Source organism: Chiroxiphia lanceolata, chromosome 3 (genome assembly GCF_009829145.1).
Source record: "Chiroxiphia lanceolata isolate bChiLan1 chromosome 3, bChiLan1.pri, whole genome shotgun sequence".
NCBI lineage: Eukaryota > Metazoa > Chordata > Aves > Passeriformes > Pipridae > Chiroxiphia > Chiroxiphia lanceolata.
The window spans coordinates 56574885-56600189 of record NC_045639.1 but is presented as its reverse complement, the minus strand read 5'-3'; positions in this window follow the sequence as shown (position 1 = coordinate 56600189).

The window sequence follows — 25305 nt, the reverse complement described above, 5'->3', positions numbered from 1 at the left end:
TTTGGATAGTTCATATCTAACTCTCAGAAAGAACAGACACTACTGTTTTCTCAAATTTTTAAAGATTCTAGGTGTACTACAAAGAATGGGAAACTGAATAGAATTCAAAAGTAAATGTATTGATATATGTTTGCTAAAGACTAAACGTGAAGGTGGTGTGTAAAAACCTCACATGGGAATAGATGTGTAACGGTGTGAAAGCTGAGGAGAAATTATGAATAGATTTACTTTTTGTATTTCCTTTCAAGCTTTCTGTCCAGATTCCTTACAATATTTAGACTGTTTTATGACTTTTTTAGAATAGAAATTGCACTTTGGTGTATGAAATGTAGTCAGTACCTAATTTCAGGTTTTAAGTTACTGCACACAGCTTAATTATGTTTAACATCTCAGAAAAGACAAGAGTGCTCTTTGCTCCAGCAAAGGGTTAACCCAAACTTTGAGGAGGGAGTTTAATAGAGCTGTACAAAATATTACTTCAGTATTCCACTCCAGTCAGTTATTTGTGCAGATGTGAATTAATGGACTGTTATAAAGGTGGTGTGATTTCTGTCTTTTCAGTTAAGGAGTGATGATGGCCAAAGTTTCGTTTAGTGTGCTACCATTAAGTAAAATCAATGCACTTATAAAAAATCTCTGCATATCTTTTAAAAGCAAACTAATAAGAAATATTAGGAATAGTGGAACTTTATTCCCTTTGAGAAGCAGAGCAGCCTTTGGTCTTCAAACATTACCCGAATCTATTAAAACTGCTTATATCAGTTGGAAATGTTGAGGCTATTAGAACTGATTGCATACATCAAGTCAGAAAAATCCAATTGTTTGCTTATTTTCTAGAACATTCTGCTCTACTTGAGGTTATAAAAAAATATTTTGCAGAAGGAAAGGTTTCGAACTGCCACTAGTAATCTGTTTTTATGATGTATTTCTGAGGGTTGATCTCACTCTCACTGGGTGTCATGAGTTCATGAAAACTTTTCCTACATATGTCCCAAGTTTGAACATTTAATTGAAAATTGTTTTAAAAGTTAACTTTAATAATGAATGTTAATGTTTAATAGGATGGTTGTATCTTCACAATTAACAAACCAGCAATAACTTCTTTTTGGTCTACAAAAAGGCAATCATTCTAAGAGAGAAATCCTTTCTTCCTGAAAAAAATAACTAAGACCTGCAGACTTTTGAGCCAAACATATAAAAGGTTGTTATGATCACAGTACAGCTGTGGGAGTTAGAGCTCCCAAATTCTAATTCAAACACCCATTTGAGGTGAAGAATTTCTGACTCTCTCATCACTCCCAAAACACTCTCATGCTTCCAAAATGTGGTCTGAAGTACAGAATAAGAGGCATATAAACCCTATACTATTCCATGTAGAGGTTTAGATGTCATTCAGAATTTTTACAGTTTTGTGTTTATAAATGTTTTAAAATTGAAAAGCATTGTATGAGAGCTAAATCATCTTTTTGTAGTTTAAGTAGGTCTTGTACAATAACATAGATTTCCTCTTATCACTTTAATTAGCAAAGGCAATTGATAATTTCTCTTTTTCCTTTGGCTGGGGAGTGCTTTTGATTTACACTTCCTTATATTTAATTGTTTTCCTAGAAGGTAGCCTGCATGAAGTATAGAAATTGAAAAATTTTTCCTTCATAGGAACAGCACACACGTGGCAGCACACAAACTTTGATGATAATGTGACTGTTACTGATCTTTTTGGAAAGCTTACTTTCCAAAATTTTTCCAAAGCCATTAAGAAGGGGATGAAGCTACTGTAGTCTTGGTTATTTTTCTCTTACACCTTTGTCCTTTGACTCCTTTGACTGGGCAAACCTTTTGTGGAAGTGAACTTTGCATGTTTTACAGTGTGTGATCTCAGACCTAGGCTTTTCTGAAGGATTTCAAAGTCTTCAAATATTTTCAAGTTATGCAGATTGTGGAAATAGTACCTAACAGAAAAGTACGTTCTATGTTTGATGTTCTAATGTTCTAGGTAACCTCAGAACATTACACTTCTATTTGGTACTAAGATCACATCGTATATATTAGGGTTATGTTCACAAACTTTAAAATTTACTCCATTCACTTAACAATAGGAACAAACAATTTTCATCCTATGTTTGGCAAAGATGGATAATTCATAAAGTGAGGATTGTCAATGACTTTACTGGCAAGGTCGTAGAAGGGACATACAGTGTTGATGAAAATGCAGCAGAGAAACTCAGTGAAGTCTTTGCATAGGCATTTAGTGCTGTGACTCTCACACCTCATGCATTTCTGTAGCAGATTGTCTGTAAGATATAGATCAACTTGAAGTAAATGAACAGGAAATATTAGACCAGTCAGGCAGGTTAGGAAGGTCATCAGGACCAGATGGGATAAAACCAAGAGTTCTGAATATAAAATTCCCAAACTTCTGGCTAAGGGATATAAAATGATGTTACAAATGGAGGACTAGGACAGCTGTTGTATCTGCCATCTGTCAGAAGGGCTTTAGAGATGATCTTGGGGATGACAAGCCAGTGAGCCTGGTTTCCATTTCTTTTAAGATGGTGTATATGTGTATGAGTGAAAAAAACGGTTTGGAAGAAGTTGCATAGCTTCTGCAGTTCAGGGATGTTATCAGTAATAATAAGAATAAATGGGATCAAATAGACATAATACACTTTGTATTTTAAAATGTCTTTGATCAAGTTCCACACCAAAGGCTTGTTAAAGAAATTGTGTTGCCATTGGATTGAGGGAAATCTTTTTAAAGAAGAGGAATCAATGGATAGGCCTTACTAATGGCAACATTTCAGAATGGAAATTGATACTAGGACCAGTTATAGTCAGCATCTCTGCTCTGGATAGAGCAATGAGCAGTGAAATCTGCAAGTCTGTGGATAATAAATTCTCTCTTCACAGTCAATGTCATTTGCTTCAATGGCAAGAATTTCCAAAATAAAACTGAGCAGACTAAAAGTCAACAGGTGAAGTTCAGTGTGATGCATCTAGGAAAAAATAACATAAACCATGCTGACATGATGCTGAACTCAGAACTGACACTTAAAACTCAAAAGGGAACCCCTGACATTTCTCTGAAGACAATGTCTCAGTGTCAAGCAGGAGACAAAAAACTACCAAACTGTTAGGCAAGTTTAGAAAAGTTAGTGAGATTATCTTTAGGAACAGAAGGTGCCTGAAATAAGAGAATAGCAGAGAATCACTCCGGAAATCGATGTACCTATATCCTGAGTATCATGTGCAGTTTGGTCTCCACATATCAGGAAGGGTCCAAACAGAAGTATATAACAGGATCCAAACTAGTATGGAGAAAAGCAAGTAAAATGTTCAAGATGATGTAGCAGCTACCTTGGGCAGGGACACAAAGGCTGGGACACTTCATTTGAAGAAGAGAAGGCCAAGGGAGGTTATAACTGAGGTTCATGAAATCATATAGGAAATATATAAACAGTACACCGCGGTTGTTTACAAAATCCCACAATTCTAGATCTATTGGGACTTGAAATCGGTAGGAGTCTTGTTTAAGCTGGTGGAGTGTGCTCCTTAACATAGTGAATTTCTTGAACCAGGAGTCACTAGAAAGGATGGAGGAAGCCATTACTTGCGGATTTGGAAAGGGCTTATTAATGGATAACACTCTCACAAAGGTACCCTTTAGTTCTTTTAATATTGGGCAGGCATGTACCCACTGACAATACTAATTAAACCATTCTGGACAGTGAGGACGTGTATGCGGGGAATGGACTTCAAAAAGTGACCAAGCTTATGTGCTCTCCTTGTACCTCTGTTGTTACTGGAGGCAGCATACGGTGCTGAATGAGCCCCTCAGGGGTACTTCTTACTTATGCTTTTCCCTTATTTAGCCAAAGAGTTTTGTATATGGTTTCTTTTAGTGAATGCTCAATCTGTTTTTTAAACAAGATTGACTTTTTTATGGTCTCACAGATGATGACTGCATATACCTCTGCAACACACAGGTTGTCTCAGTGAAAGTATTGCTATTAGATAATGATTTCTATGCAGAGATCAAAATAGCATATAGGTTCTGCTTAATCTGGTAAATCAACAAATTGTAAGTCCTGAAAAGGACTTGAGTATACACAAATGGAAAAACATGACTGAGAGGAGAAAGAAGTTTCTTATGTCATTTTGTTTTGCCAGCCAGTAAAACAAGTAACAAATATGGAATAATGTCACAGTCATATATAGCAAATTAAGAAGAAGGTAACAAGTCAATAGGTTTCCAGGTGTATAAGAATAAATATCATTGGCAAATAGAAGTGAAATAAATGAAGTCCAGGATCACATTTTGTCATTTACCTAACTGGCAAGTTACATTGCCACAGGCCTCTGGAAGGCACAGCCACCTGATTATGTGCCTTGGGTTACATATCACAAAATACATTAATGCTTCTTTCCAGAATAAGTAACGCATATATAATTGAGTTAGAGAACTAATACCAGGGCACAGAAAACTTTAAACTTCTTATTTCAAAGAGATTATGGAGGAAAATAACGAACAAATGCCAAATAAAAGCAGCATGTTGGAATTTCTTCTACCTACTAGGCCTAGCAGTCTCTCCTTTTTCAGAGAGTACAAGAATCAAGCACCATTTGAAGTTTTTAGATATTCAGGCACAGGTAGCCTGTGATGTGTAGGGGAAATATTTAAATCATTAAGTCGCATGCTACAAATATTTCAACTAAACATTATAACAAATGATAAAGTACAACTTCTGAACCATTTGAGAACTATATAGCACAAGCAGTTTACAATACATCTTATTTGGAGAAATACCTGTAAAGATTTCCCATTCAGAAATGGTCTTACATGTAATTTGGGTTATTTAGGTGTGAATATGTGATCAGGTTGTTTAGTAATTAAAGGCTGTTGCATTATTCTAATAATAGCTTTAATAAATATTTTGACAATGAGGATTTCTAAATTACTCAGTGGCTATGGTTACACTCAGCTTTGTAACCTGTGAAAGGGGTAAAAATTTTAAAATAATCAAATATTCTCACTTGCAGTGCAATTTTATGTGGAAAGATGGCTAAATATAATTTTAATTTTCCTGAGAAAATAATTTTTATTTAGGACACTTACATAATGCAATGAAATCAATGGATCTTATTTATGTTCTTAGAGATGAGCAAGTGATTCTGTGCTGTTTGGATAACAAATAAAATTAGGAATATGTTAAAATACTGTCCTGTATTTTCCTAAGGGAACACTGGAGAACATTCCTATCAGATAAATTAATAGTTTTATAAAATCTATTATATATTTATTTAGATTTGATAGAAAATAATGCTCACATAAAACACATAGCAGTAATTAGGCTTATAGAGACAAAGCACTCACTGTATTAATAACAACATGAAGGTAAATTTACTCTGTTAACCCATTCCCTTGAATAATCAGTAGATAGTAATATTAAACTACATTATGACTGAATGGATTGCTGAATTTAAATCGGGTACCTGATTTTTCAATTGACATTCATTGAAGCATAGATCTATCTCTCTCTAATCAATATGGTTTGCATACTTACACAGCAAATCTCAGAAGTCATTTCAGACCCATTGTTGTGTGCAAAAAACACTTCATAAATCATTTTGAATACTAAACAGATTAGAGAAAATTTTCCTTTGGATTAGAGAAGAAATTTCTTGAATAAATTGTATTTTCTGAATTATTTCCTCTTCTCTAATAAGCAGACTAGATTAAATTGAGAACCCAGTATAAAAGAGCCACTGGGATATCTATTATCTCTTCATCCTCTTATCCTCTTGCAATTCTCTTGGGGAAGTGTACATGTATATGCTGCATGAAATGTTATTAACTGACATTAAATCTCTCATCCCCTTAGGCCATGGCTTTTTTCCTGCTACTGTACTGACCATTAAGCAGCTCTCGTGGATGTGATCTGGAAATTGTATTTATACCGTCTTGAGCACATGTCTTAAACTGCTCATTAGGTTTTGATATTTCATGACTTTGTAAGCCTCATATAAGTTATAATATCAATTATGTTTTAGTGTAATGACATGAAAGTGACAGGCTATTGGTTCTTTGCTCTAAACATGTGCCAGTGTCTTTCAAAATATTATCTGACATCTCTTGGGTATCTGTCTTTCACTTTTCTTTCTGTTGTAAATAAGTATGATTAAGGACAAAGTAAAACAGCCTACCCAGAACCTCGGAGGAAGCCACATGGAATCTTTTTAATTTGACTAACTTGTGTTAGTGGAAGGCTGTATATGGTGGCTTGTGCTTTGACTAGGAAAATTAGGAGCACAATTCATGCCCATGCCCATTTCTGAATAATGTTGGCACATTAATTATTTGAGTTAGTGCAGATTGTTCGGTGAAAGATAACATGAGAAGTAGCATGATGAGAAGGAAATTAATTCTATTGCACAGATCTCTTGGTTGCGTTTTCCACCAGTTATACTGAAAATGTTTTACCTGTTTGTACCCTGTTCCTGTATCACAGCTGCAATAGAGAACAAGTACTGTGTATCTTCTATTCACTTTCCTTTTTGACTTAAATGTCCCCAGCCAAAAGCATCCATCCTTCTAGGTTTAATATTCATTTATACTAAAATGTTGCCTTTTTTTTGGAACTTAAAGGCTCAAAACTGCAACTCCCCATGGGAAAAGCAAAGAATGGTACCAGCGCAAGAATCTCATTTTACACTGCACCTGAACTGTCTCTCTATTTTTATATTTTATAGTCCTGCAGTTCTTTCTTCAGTCACACTGACTGTATTAAATTATGTAGAAACACAGTCTTGTGGCACCTCTGAACCAACCTGCAAGAGAATACAAAATCTCTCTTTTGCTTTCACCCTGACTCAAAATTAAATTCTAAAAGTTATATGCAAATAATATCACCAGTTTAAGTTTAATGAATAGAATCAAGGAAATGCAAGGGTAAAGCCATCAGTTTTATCCTCTACTAATGCTGAAGAATTAGCACTAGAATTAGGATGAATTGACATTACTAAATGGTCTTTGAATGACATGATAACTGGGTACAATTCAAGTTTGTTAATATTCCTAAACAATAGCAGAAGATGAACTCTCTGCCTAAGGCTTAGGGCTGAAGCAAGGAACATTGAGTTCCCAGTCACAGACTTGCAGGGTGACCTTGGCAAGTCACAGAACATATCTGTGCCTCAGCGTGAGATGGGGGATATTAAAACATTTCCTAGCTTGCAGAGGTGTTGGTAAGGTTCAATTAATCAAAGTCTTTCAATATTTTCACACTGAAGACTCTAGATAAGAACCAAGTACTATTGTTACTTAAGCAGACCTCCCCTGAGCACTTTATTTTTCATTTTATATAAACTTTTTTATCTTATGTGTGCTGTCAGCATGCAGAGCCATAGATCCTTCAGATCTAGTTTGTGTGGAACTTGTCAAGATACAGCTGTTTTTAGCACTATATCCCTGTTAGGATATGACACAATACGTCATAACAGCTCCATCAGAGCCATTAGGGTGTAAACTGTCAATGCGTAATAAGATTACTATGCATTACATCTGGTGGTGCTCTGATAATTTTGAACTAGGTACACTCTCCTAGAGTCTACAAAACCTCTGAATATTGATGCTGCAATGTCTTGCTAATGAATACAGCCATCTTATTTTGAAGTAGAATATATTCTCTAGTATGTGTGAAGAGCAATTTTTTTGGTAAAATAAATAACTTCAACTTTTTGCTGTTTCAGAAAACCCCAAAGATGTCCTTCCCAGCTTCCTCATGTACTAAAGATCTGCAAGTGTTTCTGTTTATGAATGAAGTTGTTTTTGTTTGAGGGAAAGACAAAACTTGACAATCTCTCTCTAAATAATAGCCAAAAATATTAAAATATTAAAATATCCAATAAGTGGCCTTGGATACCCTGGACTAAAGGACATTTGCATTCAGAATAGCTACAGAGATAGGAACAACTTCCAATGTACTTTTTGTCTCTTCAAAAAGTTCAATTTTCAGGAAAAAAAAAAAGAAAAAGCTACTTTTTCCATAATATTAGTCAGAGTATAATTAAGATAGGAAAAAAGAAACATCTGAACCATTTAAAGTGCATCCAAAGCCTTCCACTGGTTTTCTAACAACAATCTAAAAAATATACTATCAAGGAAAATTGTAGAATAGTGGAATCATAGAATGACCTGGGTTGGAAGGGACCTTAAAAATCACCTAGTTTCAATTCCTCTCCCATGGGCAGGGACACCTTTCACTACACCGGATTGCTCAGAGAATCCCATCCAACCTGTCCTTAAACATTTCCAGGGACGGGGCATCCACAGCTTCTCTGGGCAACCTGTTCCAATGCCTCACCATCCTCACAGTAAAGAATTTTTTCCTAATATCTAATCTAAACCTGCCCTCTTTCAGTTCAAAACCATTCCCCCTTGTCCTGTCAATACATGTTCTAATCAGCAGAACTTTCTGATTCAGAGAAAGATGCTGTATTAGTAGGTTTGTGCTTACCTGTTTGCACAACAACTGAGCATCAGCTATTTATTCTTCTCATACCTTTGTGAACGACCATCTACTGGGAGAACTGGAGTGCTGGCTTGACTGGATCTTAGTCTGTATCAGAACAGGGAGAAAAAATGAGCTTTGCTGATATTTCAAAATCATCACCAGAAATCTGCCACTCTATGTATGAAACTCTTGTTCACAATATCTCATTATTCCTGAAATAATGTGCTGGAAGTGAGCAAGGTGACAAAGCTACAGTAACACATATATGCTTGTAGAGTCTGCATGAGAACTTGTATGTACACACATGTTGCCTGTACAGGAGGAGGTCGTGGTAAGCCTTGAGTAAAGAAAGAGGTGAAGTACAAACTCTAAGTGTTTACATTATTTTCAAGTCTTTCCAGAGAAGACTGAGCTGAGTGCCTTCAAAGGAACTTTAACATAGTACTTGGCCAGCAAGAGTGTTAGTGCATCTTCAGGAGGTCTGTAGCCTCCTAAAAGTGGAAGTTATAGCCTCACACGATCAGTTATCTTGTGAAAATGTGAGCTGTTTGATTTTTCTGTCTGCAGTGGGGGTGCTAAGCAGCCAGATATACAGTTAGAAAAGCTTAATAAATTTTCTAGAAATGTGTATTCCAAAAGGTACAGACTGAGTAAGAGGAGAAAACAGTACAGTCATTTTTCATAATGATGAAAAGTCTTGTTCAAAGACTTTCTCATTAAAAATTAAATAACTTTTGGTGCAGCAATAGAAGGTAAATAGGAAATACCTTCAGAGACCTGACACTTATGCTGAATAACAACCATGAAAACATGCTGTGGTCCTTGAAGGAGACATAGAGCACAACTAAACAAGGAAAAAATACAGAAAAGAAAAGTAAAAAAAAAAAGGTAAGGTAAGTGAAGAGAAATGTCAATGATCTGACATTTTAGCACTATATCCCTGAATAGTGGAATAGCACTAATCCCATGAATATAGGCTTTTTCTCTTATTGGGGCAAACAGGAAGATGTAAGAAATTCAGATGTTTTGTGAGTATAGGCTGACATGGAGAAACAGTGTGCTGAAGGAAAGACTTGTTTACATGCAGAAAAAAATTGCTCATTTGAAAGAGTAGCTAGAAAAGTTACATGGAAATAACCTACAGTGTTCTATCTCAGAATTTCTGTCTTTGGCTAGGGTAGTCCACACAGAGGACAGAATGAGAAAAGTCAAAGACATGAATTAAATCTTCTTCAAGAACAAAATCCCCTCTTATAAATAAAGGAGCTTTCACTGATATGAAAAGACATATAAAATGCTGGTAATGATCTAAAACAGGTAGTGAAGAGCAAAGCTCTAAGAACAAACCTATCTCAAGTGTGAACATGTCATTTCCCTTGTGTGGAGTTCTCAAAAATATGTCATGGGGTTTTTGGAAAAGGTCTCCAGTTTTTCAAAACTTAAAAGTCTTCTGAAAACATTAAAATAGACATTGAAGGATGTTGTTCTTATTTGCAGTGTCAAGGACAGGGTAACTGCAGAGGAAAATTGAAAAAAAAAGTTAATTTAAAGACCCTCCCAAATTGAGCAAGAACACCAAAGAGCATATGCCTTCAAAAGCAACATTTGCTGAGACAGCAGGAATCATATTCTTCCAGAAATTAAATGCTTCTTTGCCCTCGCTACAGGTTTCTTTCTTTTTTTTTTTTTCTTGGAAGGCTATTTTTGAACCATAGCCCCCAGATGGTTAAAAACCTTCTTCTGATTTCCAGCCTAAATTTATTCAGAATCAGTTTACATTCATTTGTCCTTGTGCCAGCACTATCCTTTAGTTTCAACAGTACATCTATATTGTGCAGCTATTTGTAAATTAAATTATTAATATTGCAAAAGATAATATCAATTTTTAAGAGAGTTCACTAGCTGAGAGTATGTAGATAAAATTCATAGTTGCAACAGCTGTTTGATCATAAAGTTACAGCCTAAAAAGATTATAAATACAATAAGATGTGTTTTCACATCACTTTGAGGGAAACTAACGTGTTGTATCTTTTTATTACTTTTTTATGATATTCAGTAATGAAATACAGCTAAAATAAATATCAGTAAAAGAGGTCTTGATTTGAGGAAAAAGCAAAGGTGGTTTTGCTGGTTTTTTATTAAATGCAGGAGTCTATTCTTCAACCTTGGTACAAACAATATGATGGGTTCTCTTTTGGACTTGACTATTGTTTGGTTACAGTTGGTATCAATGTGACAATTAATTTGCCGCTACATAACAAGCAGCTAATTTTGAAGTAGATTTGGACAGATGGATGTTTGAGGGAGAGAAATTGAAAGAATCTGGCTTAAGGAATATTGTCCGGGTCTATGGAAACATACTGTAAAGATTATATTGCTAGGTTGAGTCCTTCTGAGAAGTGAAGGTACTTGTGAGTATTAACAGTCCTTGATATATTAGTATATAAATAAACAACACTAATAATGGTTTCTACGTTTTTTCCCTTTTCTGTACAATGGAAGAATGCAGAGTAAACTGCCGTCTGTCAGAGCCCCTAGGAAATATTGCAGGGATTCCCCTGCAGCGCTTTCCCTTCTGTGCAGAACAGACTGAAGATGTGTGAAGAAGAATATCAGAAATCATGTTTCTTGGCTGAATGAAATTCCAAATTTACCTTCTTATTCTCATTATTAATTACCTGCAGCTCATCCAGCAACATCTACCCACAACTGGACACCTTATTCCCTATGCTGTATATCTTCACTATTGATCTGTATCATCTGACAATGCTAAGCTGCTGACTCCTTTCTCTCTATCCCTCTGTTTTTATTCCTGTGTATTTGGGCAGCACAGGGCCCTTCTTTATTAGCCTTTTCCACCTGAATAATTGTCCATCACAATAAGCCGGAACAGCACATGATTCCTGACCTGAAACAATGCAAGCAAGTAGGCTGGGTTCCTCTTTGCACTGCCTTTCTACATGATGCCCCTGCCTTTCCTCAGCAGACACAAAGTACCCGAGATGTATCAGAGACAAGGAAAGCGTGTCTGCCTGTCTTCTCACCCTATAGCTCTGGGGAACAAGTAGGGCGAATATGAGAGTTTAATGGCGTTTTTTTGTCCACAACAGTGAGTCTCCCACAAACACCGGTGAGAGGCAAATGGTGAGTGTTACTACTTGTACTTCAATTGATCATAAAAGAAAAAGGACACTGTAGCCCAAAGGATAAACTGAACTCAAAGGTACTTGTAACTGCTCTGAAGCTTGTACTATAAAAAAATCAGAAATAACCCATTTATTGAAGTCCTGGCTTTCATACATTTGTGTTTGGCATTGTTATTTTAATCTCCTGACCTCATTTTGTGTTTCTGTACTGTTCGTCTTCTCTGGCAACGTTTAACTTACTAGGTTAAAATTAGTCTTGTGTTATGGAGATACTGTGCTAGGCTACTGGGATTTTTCCCTCTAAAGCTCACCTGATCTTTATAAACAACTGGTCAACATCTACATAACTCTGTGTCTTTCCAATGTCTAAACAATTATATCTGGGAGGCTGCCAGCTCACAGTGGCAATAAAAACATCTCATGAATGTGGGAAAAGTATTAGCCACTTGATACACTTTATCCATGGCAAAGGAAGAAATCTCACCTCATGCGCAGTAAATCTGTGCCTACCTATCCTTCATTCACCATCTTCACCTTCTCTAGGGTCCTCCTCATGTTTCTATATTGTGAACAGGGCACAGAGTAAGGAAGTTTCCTAGGAAGAATGTTGAAGTAATTCTGCATTTTAACCTAAATAAACTCTACCTGCTGTATGTGGTGCTTTGAAGATTTTTCTCCTGAAAGAAAACAACAAATTAATTCCATCCAATGATAATTTATGTATAAAACAACTTTGAAAATTAGCACAAAAGTAACCTTTATCTCCTGTGAGAACCTATGCTGAGAAGTATGTGATGGTATCCTATTTATGCCTTAATTAAATGTGATCTTCTTTATCTTCATCAGCCCCTGGGAAAAAGCCACTTCTGCAGCAATTCCCTGGTCTCATGAAAAGTTTAGCTAGTCCTGGAAACCTCTTGGTAAATTGACCATTCATATCTATTTTCAGTCCCTTAACATTAATACTGGTATTAAGAGATTATTATTTAGGTGGGAAAAAACACTAAAAATAAGCATTCTGATTCTTTTGTGGTATACAGATAATGATCTTTAATAAGAATTATGAATATTAACATTCAAATTCTAAATCTTCTAAAGAAATTACATTTTCCAAGAAAATTCATATAGATCAAGTTTTGCCCATATGTGTGAAAGTACTGAAATCTTTTTGATTCTATAATTTCTTCATACAGAGGATTTTGAATACGAGTTTAATTTAATTGATTTCTGGATAATGAAGAACAGTGCAAATAAAATCCACATACATCTACTTAATATGAACAGCAGATTATTCTATTTTGTTTTGAGTTGTCTATTTATATTTATGAGTAAAGAAATACATTTACTAATGATAATATAGAGATTATGTGAACTGCAATTAACACGTTATATATTATGTACTATTCTTTTATATCACAAACAGATCATTTTATGGAAGTACACAACCACTAAAACAGCTGAGAAAATGTAACTGATGTTTGAAACTGCAGATTTTTCTTATGCTGAAAGCAGCAGGAAATATTCAGATTTTATATGTCCATCTTCCTAGAAAATATTCAAATGGCCTAAAAGCATAAATTACTACTTATGAAGCAATAAGAAGAGATTCTGTTTTTATGCCTCCTTTGTTTGTTACAAGCATTTCTTATTCCTGTCACCATTTTGGACTGATCTGGCAATTTCGTGCTCTTGGGCTGAATGCTTAATCGAACAGTGATGCCACTAGAGTCAGTGCATATGCTGGAATGAAATTGTTTTTGTCAGAGTACATTTTCACAGGACTGGCTCCAGGATGCTCAGTATCAAAGCAAAGATACAAAATATAAACCGTATAGCGAAGACTTCCAAGTGCCCATGTGACCTTCCTTTAGAAGTGTATGATTCCCGAAAGCAGTCTTGGATATCAAGAGATATTAATCACCACACATTTTGTTTACCTCAGCCAGTATCTTGAAGACTCAGTTCCTAGGCAGAACCACCCCTTAGAAACTTAAATTTTCAATTCAGTGCTTGTCTATAGTTCCCTCCTAGATTTGTTCACCAGTGCCAGTGCTGTACATAAACAGCATCAAAATTAGTACAGCTAGATGGGAACTATCTAAATTGTGAGAGAGGTGGAGCTACCTGATTATTTTTTAGTGCTGAGCACAGGAATGTAAATCTGCAATGTAAATACAAAGGGCTGAGGTCATGCAGACAGGCTGTCTATCCAATCTGGAAATTCAGGGCTACCCTGCCCCAGAACTCCTGCATTAAGAGCAAACAAAGAAGTACATATTTAGATAACAAATGAGTACATATTTAGATCTCTAGAATGTTTACTGACTTCAAGTTTTATGAGAGACTGCAATCAGGAGAGGCTTGAATAAATCAGGAAAGCTGATGAGAAAACAAGCAGAGTGGAATGCACAGTCATCTGACTCTCATTAATGGCATCTCCAGGCCAAGATTAGAGAAAGATGCTGAAAAAACATGGTTGCTTTCTGTTTTTCCTCAGCAAAAAAGCTCATCATTACAGCAACAAACCTGATTTCAACCATCCAAAGCAGAGAAATTCCTGAAGTCTCTAGATTCGCCCATAGATGTGGAATAAATTAACTGGGTAGAAATTTCGTCTTGATTTACTAGCCTTGTCATGCTTTTTTAAAATTAGGAGTTAAACAACAGGGATCTATCACTTGAAGTTTTATTGGCAGGAAACCTAAAACTATGGGCACATATTACCTAGAAGCAAAGAACATTACAAATGAAAGCCTGTCTTTTAAGAAGACAGCAGGAGTATAAGGTTATGAGTCTTATAGAAATAATGTTTTGTGGAGCTACTGTAGATCTACAGCAAAGACATTGAGGTGCCGGAGCATGTCTAGAGAAGGACAATAAAGCTGGTGAAGGGTCTGGAGCACAAGTCTTATGAGGAGCAGCTGAGGGACCTGCGGATGTTTAGGCTGGAGAAAAGGAGGCTCAGTGGGACCTTATCTGTCTCTACTACATGAAAGGAGGTTGTAGCCAGCTGGGGATCGGTCTCTTCTCCCAGGTAACAAGTGATAGGACAAGAGGAAAGAACCTCAAGTTGCACCACAGAAGGTTTAGGTTGGACACTAGGAAAAATGTCTTCACTGAAAGAGTGGTCAGGTTTGGAACAAGCTCCCCAGGGAAGTGGCAAAATCACCATTCCTGAAGTGTTCAAAGATGTGTAGATGAGGCACTTCGGTACATGGTTTGATGGTGCCAGTTTAATGATTGGACTCAATAATCTTAACAGTCTTTTCCAGCCTTAATGTTTCTAAGATCTTTGATGAAAAGACTTGCAAAAATATGGATTTCAAGAGGCTTTTGCCAATGAAAGGCCAGTTGATTTTTTGTTATCAGATTCTCTTTTAGAAGAAGAGGAGTTACTGTAACTCTAGCACTGTATTTTTTTTATTTGTCCCATGGGAACCAGTCTATATTTTATGAATATGGGGTTTTGTGACAAGAATATTCTTTTAAAACATCCTCTTCTTGTGCTGTTTTGTCACAAGTGTGGGAAAACTTCATTCTTCTGAGATTTTCATGGAAAGATTTTTCATGTATTTGACTAGTTACCTGTTGAAGCAACTGTAGTTTTTCAAATGTTATGTGCTCAAAGGTATGAATATATCATTTATATTAGGCTATGAAGTGGGTTGAAACATAGCCACTTTGAATAAGCACCACATGGTAGTATTTCTCTAAACAGAAATGAAAAGGACTGCAATTGACTTTGGGATTCCTTTGGATATGCCCACTTGTGATACATTGTCAGTGCAGTGATGTTGCCAGGAAGAGCGTAAGTTAGGTTCTCCTGACTCCAAATCTGCACAAAAGCTTTGTGTATCATTTGGATCCTATCAGTATTACTCTTATGCACAAGTTATGAGAGGATCTAAGTTAAACTCTACTAATGAAACTTTTATTCTCCTATCAACTAAATTTTGCAGAAATAGCAATAAACTGGATTTGTTGTTTGTTTGTTTGCTTGTTTTCGTGGGTTGTGTTTTTGGGTTTTTTTGTTTGTTTGTTTTAGTATATGGAAATATTTTATGGGCTTTTAAACATTCTTTTAGATTGGAGGAAACTTGAAGTACTATGTTAAAACACAAGGAATTATATGACAATTTATGAAATTAAAGCTAACCAGAAACAGACGCTTGGGTCTGATATTATTATTATCCAAGCTGAATAGTATGTGAAAAGTAAGTGCTATTAAAAACTGAACGTTAAAAGAGGTTTTAATATCCATTCAGTTCCAGCTGCTTGTGGCAGCAATTTAGTCACTCTATTTTTTGGATCACTTACATGTTACTGACCTCTGTCTTATTTCCCAGTGGCATAATGTCAAAATATGCTGCTATAGTAAATACAAAATATGTGTATAAGAAGCATTCTCTAATATTTTCGAGGTTTCTATAAACTTGATGGAGTGAAGAGAGTCTATGCAGATGTATGTAGAGGAGACTCTGGTCTTTCTGCCGTGACACGTCCACATTGAATCAACCCTGGTTAGGCCAACAATATCTGATAAAAGAAGCAATCACCTGATTTCCAATTGTAAATAGGTTTCCTGTTTGAAACCCCAGGCAATATGAACCTCTCCACTTCCAAAAGAAAAAGAGATGAGACTGTCCAAAGAAAAAACTAAAGCAAAATAATAATTATTATAAAATGAAGATGGACATTGAGAGTATTCCTATTGCTAGAGTGCAGTTGGTACTGTAGAGATTTAGTGCATAGAGGACATGGTTGAAAAGCAATGACAAACACTGGAATTTTATCAAAACATTTATCCTTGAGAATTTTTTTAATGTTTAATTAAAGACACATTTAAAACGTTTGATATTTTAATAAAACATCAGCATTTTGCACTGGAGTACACTAGGTGCCTTAAACTACAGACCAAACAGTGAATGCTTTCTGCATGACAACTGCTTTCTGTGTTGGTTGTTTAATCCTTAAGAGCCAGACAAATAATGTAAAATATCTTCTGTGCATTTTTGTTTGAGTTCTACATCCATTTCCTATTCCTTTTGCACTTGCTTTTAAAAAGGCTTGAGCAAACAGGCACCATTCTATGCAATAGGTGACACTTATTATGGAGGAAACACAGAAGCAGCACACCTAAGTGCAGAACTGATTCAAAAATAGTTTTTTTGTTATTAGGGATTTACCAATAAGGAGTAAGAGAGAGACTGCAGTCTTTTATCCAACTGGATTAACCCTGCCTATTGCAGGGGAGGTTTGATGTCTCAAGATACAAGAGCAGCTTCAGAGATGCACATCACTCAGAGAGATGGGCAACCATTGCATCCAGCTGTCTCATTGACAGTAGGTGACTTCTACGGACAAGAAGGTAGCAACACAATGCATTTACTATAAAAAATTGCAGTCCAAGAGAATGAAGTTGTATGTAACAAATCATGGGGAACTGAAACAGATATATCAGGCTTCTGTGGTTTTTTCCCCTCCTTACTCAAGTTTATAAGTCTTCTATGCAAAGACTAAAATACAGTGAAAGAAAAAGTTACTTCAGCTCAGTTTTCAGGAATTGTATTCAATAACAAACTAATTTTGGTGTCTATGAATTCCTTAAAAGCTATATGACTAAAGAGGACAAGAATTAAAGTGTTCTAAAATTTGTTAATCTTCTTTATCTACTGAAACTTCCCAAAAGGTTTAAAACCTATTAGAAACCAGGATCAGAGATCAGAAAATACACTGAATAATCTGAACTCTTAAACTTTAATTTATGAAGCTCAGAGTTCTATTGTGATGGACAAATCTCTGACAGAAGCTGTTTGCAATCCATCTAAAGGAATAAAGCAAATAAATTCAGGAAAATATAGATTTACTCTTGCACATTCTACAAGCAGAAAGAGCTAGGCTGGATGAATACATTGCTAATTGTGAATTATTCATCTCACTCTAGCAATCAGTAACATCTACATTAAACATTAAAGACCTAGATTCACAAGGAGAATTTAGGCACATAAATACCTCTTCAAGCAGTCAGGGTTGACATTTAAATGCTAGCGGTATTCAACACCCCCGCATCCCCCTCCCACCCTTTCATAGGTGCTTAAAACTGCATACATACTCAAGTTTCTGTTGAAAGGCTTCAGAATAACTTCCAAAATTTTAGCAGCAAGGAGTTAGTAGATGCCTGTTTTATTGCTTTCCCATGTCAAAGTTCACACAGTAATTCTCTTTTTTATCACACTTTTAGTATCTGATTTTTCATCATACAAAAGATAGACTCAGAATCTGTTTCACTAAAATACTGCAGCATTAGCTTAAAGCCTGATAAAGCTGAGTTTTTGTACTCCTCCCTGAGTGTTAACAGAAGGTGCAAAGTCAGTCTCCAGTGGTAGTGATCTAATATATATTTAGATCTTACACGGACACAAACACAAACTAAGCTTCAAGAAGAGAAACATATTTCAACTTGCTAGAATATGTATAACATCAATACCAAAAATGTTCATTTTATAACTGTATGATTCTTTTATGACTTACAATGATAACACAATACTATTTGCTTTTCTGAGTTTAACAATTGGAGCTTGGTACCTCTTGGTACTTGAGAACTTGGTTTGCAGATTAGTGATTCTAACAAGATCATTTCAGATGTGGTTCAGGCTCCAGTAGAAGCAAGATGGCTAGAACCTCATGTGTCTCCTCCAGGGTGAGCAGTAATCCTCTGGCAGATGTGTTTCAAAGAGACTTGAGTTCCTCAGTTATTGAAGTATCAAGTGCCAAGGTTTAAAAGACAGTTAATGGCTATGACCTGCAAAAGAAGATTGAGACTTCATAGTATCACAGGACTTGTCTGTATTTCTTTTTGGGTGCTGCTCAAGCCCACAAATATAGACAAACTTCTTTAGATCAAATATGGAATTGATACTAACTTTTTATATCCTTTTCTGAAGTAATTATGCAATTGCTCCATCTCTTTCTTATCCAACCCTCTGCCCCTTTTCTAGAGTTGGCTTTTTCCCCTCAAATATTTTCAATGTAAAAAAGATAAGTCTTTAGGTTGATTAAATGCAACCAAAGCTTTTGGGAGTGTTCAGGTATAAGGATATCACAAAGCTTGTTAAGATCATTTTGTTGTTAGTTACGAAGGATCTGTACATACATCATCTAATCAAACATTCTCTCCTTGGTTTACTTTCCAAACGTGAAGCTGAGAAATGAACTTTATGGAGACTGGACTTTTCTGAGAAATTTTTCTTCCTCTTTTGTCAGTTTGGCCTTAAGTCACCACTTAAGGCCAATAATAGCTCAGCAGAGGTCTGATCCCCATTATGTGAGCATATATGATAGATGCCGTAAAGGAAGTTGTGGAAGGCAAAAGCTCTTGAGTTGCTTAAATTTATGTTGCATAAACTACTTCATATTGTAGGTATATGAAAAGTCTCAATCATAGATATTTACATGACTCAAATGATTAACTGGAGCAACATTGTACCTATAGACTTTCCAGTTTTATGAATAAAGTCTCTATTTATATATGCATAGGAAGTAGTTTTGTTGAAGCCAGAGTCTAAAAGGTTTAAACTTTATTAGAAAGTGTAGCAATGTTGTGAACAAAATCCTTCTAAAACATTAATCTGCAATATTTGCTACAGATGTGCAGTAGCAGATTGCTGAAGTGCAAGATCTCTGTCAGTGTAGAAATAAGTAATAACATCACATAAATTGGATCATATTTGAACAAATAAATAATGTTCATTTAAACAGAAGTGTAATGAAAGCACAGACAACACTTTCTTTCTATTTTTAGTACACGATTAAAACATCCGGGTAGGTTGGAACACAAAAATTGGAAACAGGAAATTGTCCAGCTAACCAATGGCAAAGTAAATCTCAGTGGAATAATTATTTTGATATTAAATCACTTTTATTCTGGAGTGAAATATTCGTTGAATAGCTGTTCTAGTAGAGCTTACTGGGAGGGCTTATTCTACTGTAGTTGTAATGGGCTATTTCCCTGTGCAGAGATGTTCAAGTTTGTGCAGAAGAAGGTCTTTGAAAATAATGCTCCTATTCCAAGATGTTTCACAGAACATTTATTTTTGCTTGCATTGTAAAGCTCTGTAGATACAGATTTGTGAATAGGATGAATGCCTGTATGCTGATGGGTACTTAACAAATATTATTAGCCTGGCTTTAAAATATGAGACAGCTGTTTCAGCTGGTTTCCACATGTGATTCCAAATATTGTGGGGGGATGTGATCTCTATATATAGTTCAGAAACAGACCTCCAGCTCAAAGAACCTCCTTGAAAACGACTGATTCAGCTGGAAAGTAGGCACTTAGGATGAATGAGTTGCTTTCAAGTTTTCTGACTTCTGCCCTTTAAGGGAATTGTATCAAGTTCTTGAAATATGATATCTTAACTTTGAAGGATGGAGAAATATTCTGAACTTTTCAGGTCATCTCCTTTTTTCAGTCACGGTATTCTGATGTCTAAAATAGGAAACCATGAATACTTTACTCAGTGTCAGCTGTGATTTTTTTAATGTGTTTGAGCAAAAAGCTGTATGTGATAGGGAGAGAAGTTAGTCCATTTTTATCACCTTGATCAACCACAGGTGATTCATTTCAGCACAACTGGAGTTGTGTGCACCTCCAAGCATGAACTGCTATGTGCCTGTGCAGCATGACCAATGAAGTTGTGTTTTAACAGATGAAGAGTGTAAATATATGGCAGGAGGGAACAACTTTGGAAAGTGGGATTTTAGAATTTAGAGCACAGTGCTGGTTCTACAGTGTCTTCCTTTAATATTCCTTTATTCTGCTTAGTGGGGTAATTTCGTACATTTACAAAGTCACAGGTCAGGTGTGCTTATATTGTGTGATAGATATTCTATCTATTTCACTACTGTCTAGTAGTGAAATTCTGGTTCCCCCATTATCTCAACATAGATGCACTAAAGTCTACCACAGCTTCCTTCCTTCTTGGACTCAGATGTCCTTGTGTGGAAACCTGAGTTCGTGGTAAGGAAAAGGCTGATATTCAACCTCTTTGACCCACAACAGAGCACTCCCAAATCCCACAGTATAATTCTGGTCTTTGTGTTCAACAGGACTGTCTATACAGAGAAACAATGAGGAACAATTTCTTCAAACAAATAGAAGGCCAAATTATTTAAGTGTGCAATGGTGTTCAATTACCAAAGGCCGGATCTGTCAGCCCCTGGGTCCCCCATTTAGCTTTATGTGTTTTCAGAGCTGCCTCCTAGTTGTGGTTGATTTGAGCAAAGGGATAAAAAGGAGGAATCAGTTTCTGGACAATTAGCATCTGAGTCATGTTCTGTTCCAGCCCCGTACAAAGCTCCCCATTTCCCATACTAGTCATGTGGTAAATGCCACATGGGCAAGCAGTCATTGTGGAATTAATTTGAAGCCTGGGTCTAATCAATCATAGCCATAGATGTTCCCTTAACCCAAGTTCTGCTGCCATCATCACATAATACAAGCACTTTCTAGATCTGCTTTGAGTGGCGTGATTGACATCTATCATAGAGAGATATACTCTGTAGTTTTTCTGCTGGGGAAAAATCAGTGCAATTTTTGAAATGCACTACAATAATGATTTGTGAGTTTAAGTCCTTTTTTTCTGAAAACAAGGCTAAGAAGGATAGCCTTTCTTTAGAAAGAAAACTGTCAAGATAGTTTGTGTCAGATTAAAGCAAATTTTACTTCTTTGCATTTTAAGAGGCTTTTGACACAAGTCATGATCATATGGAGAAGGATTTAGCTACAAAAAGTCAGAGCCCATTTCCTCTAGGTGAAAAAAAAAGAGGAAAAAAAATGTTGAAAAATATCTCTCTTGCTCTGGAGCAACTAAAAGTCAAAAATAATTGTATTGACCTCCAATCAATTGAGGAAGCCATACAGGGAAATTTATTGTACATTTAGAGTAAAAGAATTAGAATGTGGAAATGTCAATCAGCAATGTAAGTATTGCATCTCTTTTTCACATCTCTTCTCCTGGAACCATAAATTACTCGTTTCCCAGAGCAACACTTGTCCATGCCAACTCTGCTCACAAGTGTCCCCAGTTTACATGGGCAGCCTTGCAAAATTTGACCTTGGAAGGATCTTACAGCAACCGCCTGAGCAAACTGGAGGCCGGAGGGCCTTTTGGCTTGCAAGGCTCAGGTAGGTCTGGATATATTTTCCTGAATGTAAACATTTAATGTCTGCAAGCCCTTACAAGCATTAATCAACTCAGCCTTTGCACTGTGCTGGCATGTGCTTGTTTTAAAAGCTTGGAGGATAGCACGGTTTTTCAGCAGGATAGGCTATGGAAGATCAGATAGCTTAAAGCCAGAGAACCCAATGAAGCCAGAGGCTTAGGAGTAGCTGATCCTAGCCAAAGGCTCTTCCCGGTAAAGGGGAAGTAAAGGACTGCCAAAAGGGAGGGCAATGTAACTAATCTTTGATTCTTTGGAGAAATCATTAACAAACTTCCAGCCTTAATGATCAGCGGATAACTATTTAGTTATAGTTGCAATCGATATTTGCAGATAAGGAAGTGCTAAGAACTATTAGCTTTTTTGGTTTTAAAATTAAATATTAAGGTTTGCTGAATTATATTAGAGTTACTTTTTTGCCTTTTAAGCAATTCTGTTTTGGTGCTAAGTGCAGCTCTGGACTTTTATATTCCACCTTTCTCCTTTTTCTATAATATCATAGTTAATTTAAGCCCTTAAACTTTCTATAGGGATTTGCCTGGTACCACAGTCTTCCTTCACACACATACTTTCTTTTTCTCTGTCTGAAGTTCAGTTTGTTTTTTTCTTTAATAAATCTTCTTGCTAAATTTCTATGAAGCTGTTGTTCTATGAAGCAGTTTTTGTCTCAGTTTGTGAAAATTCCACATTAGCTAAAATTTTGACTAAGATTGTTTTCATGGCTGCTTGATAACCTTGTAACATTAGAAAAAAAAATCAAGTGTACTGATCAAATATTCATTTGCTCAATATCGGAAAAATAATTATGTTGTTTCTAGAGAGGTAAATGGTCTCCGTTCTTTTTGTGTTTATTCACTTAATTACACCTGCAAAAGCTTTGAATCATTTAATGTATGTTAATATTGCTAAATGCTAAATACAGATAAAAAGAAGTGTTGAAAGGAAAATGTGTGATCAGCTTCTGTGATGGTATTCACATATGCTCTTAGCCTAGCACTTGCATTTTGTGTATTTTGACAGCAGAGTTAAGATCCTGAATACTTCCTTACATACGTAATCATGTAGTTATGGTGTGTCAAGAGCACATGTTCCAATTCATTATAGACTGAGAATTCAAGAACTGAATTAGAGTTCCTGAAAAAAATTGTTAGACCTCAGAATTGAATTAAGGCCAGCTTCAAATATCTTTACACAGAAGAGCTCAAGATGTGCAAAAGAAATAGGATGGTATTCCATTTAAGAGGAGATATAAACACTTGTTCCATAATTAATAAATCTCCAATTGCTGTATGTGGGAGGACACTTCTTTCACTTCTTTGCCTGTAGATGTTCAAGGATCCATTGAGTAAAACGGAGCTATGGAAATTCACATTGACCAAGCATCTGGCTCTTAGTGTCATGTAGATTAGATACTAATAATGGCATAAGGCTATTTTGTCCATTTTTCTGCCATGTCAAGATTATAATCTACAGAATATTGTGCAGTTCAGATTATTGAAACAATGAGATTTCTCTCCCTTCATAGGGAAAACTGTTAATTCCAGGTTTTAATTATGCTCACAATTGCAGACTTGCACCTTGAGATGCAAAACCATTTCTTAATTTCCTTTCCTTTACCCATTTTTTTTCCCATAGACACCTAAATACTTTGTTCCACTCAGCAAGATTCTCTCTTATTTGCTGCGGGGGCCACTGTGTTTGAGGCCTATTAAAAGCAGAATGAATGTTTTAAGACACAGTGGTACTGTTAGTGAAATGGGAATTTTTGCTTATCAGATCATGTTGTTTTATTTCTTAAATGCTCTACTGCCACAGTCTAAAATCCTCTTCTACAAACTTAAATTAGTAAAGAAGTACTTGTAGGAGAATGACAGCTACTTTGGCACAAGATCAAGCACTCTGCAAAGTAAATTCTAGCCAAGCACTTCAGCTAAATACTTGGTAGTTTTAGGCACTGAGTTTGCACATTCTTATCTGGGTTCTTGGCCTTTGTCTTCCAAGGACATTCCAGGATCAGTGCTTTTCATGGCCTCTTTTGCATGCATTCTAGGCAAAAACATTCTTTTCCCAGCTGATAGAAATGGGAATTCAGATCTCCAGCTCTTCAAGGCTAGCTGGTATCCAAAGGTTCCCAGGAAAGCTTCCCTGAAGATTCATCCTGTCTGAGCTCTGACTTACAGCTCATTGCTTCTTTGACACTGGTGAAAACAGTCAAACCTAATAGCTTTGCAGAACCACCTGCATTTTAGTTAGTGAAAAGAAAAATCCAGAAAGAAGAAAGAACTAGACAAACCAGGGGGAAACATCAGATTTCTTAACATACTTAAATATTTTGGATCATTTAGGAGTCCAGGAATTTCACTGTAGTGCATACCTTCATATATTTTGACTAGCCTCCTTTGAGTAGTAATTTCCTTCTTTCCTTTTACATTTCCTTCCTTTGTTGCCAGCTTCCCATTTTCTCACATGCTGACAGTTGAAAAGTCTCCATCTGCCAGAAAAAAACTTTCCCAATAGTTCTTCCATACTGCTCCAACTTCTTTCTCTTTTATGCTTCTTAGGTATTTCCAGCATAAGGTTTAACTTTTCCTAATGTGAACACTTCATGGTAGATCTGATGAATCTCAAAGTGACTTCACTCTCTCTATCAATTACAAACAGAATCCAGGATGACTAGCTCAGATGCAGATATCTTCATGGCAGCTACCTAAATTTGAGCAGCAGAATTTTGCACCTGGGTTGAGTGCTGACCAGTTGAAATATGTCTGCAAATTTTTCTCGGTCCTGGTAGATATTTGCTGGGATTAAAGGCAGTGACAAAATTGCACGTTTGGTAAGATCTGCAAAGAAATAAGTCCCCCGTGGAAATGTTGCAGACTAGTATGGGAGATGCAGGCGTGCATGCTTACTACCTCCAAGTAGTACTAGTCTTCCCCTTAGTGCAGTTCACTGAGCTTTCAGGAGTACTGGAATTGCATGGAACCTAGGAAAAGCCACATGCCTGAATGAAATTTTTGCCTGAAAGAACAGAAAAGCACAGTGTACATGAAGTGTATTGTATTAGACGTGTGTGGGAGGTCTGCATAGAAATTACGCCAATAAAACCAGAGGAAAACAATTTGACACCAAGGTTGAAGTTCAAAGCAACTAAAATAAAATTCAAGAAACAAAATACCCCGCTGAAGAGTATGTTCAGTTTACAGAGGTTTACATTTGTGAAAAAGACTTTAATTGTCTGCTTCCACCTACAAAGCCCATCAGCTTTTGTAGTCCAGCCTTTCACATGAGAAGAATAACGAGAGAACTTGTTGAAGAGCACTTAGCAATGTTCAGCCGATCAGCTCATTCAAGAGGTTAATACTCTCGGTCCTGTAATTTGGTGCCTGAAGTGTCTTCCACAAATACTGAACTATTTGTGGAACTGCCCA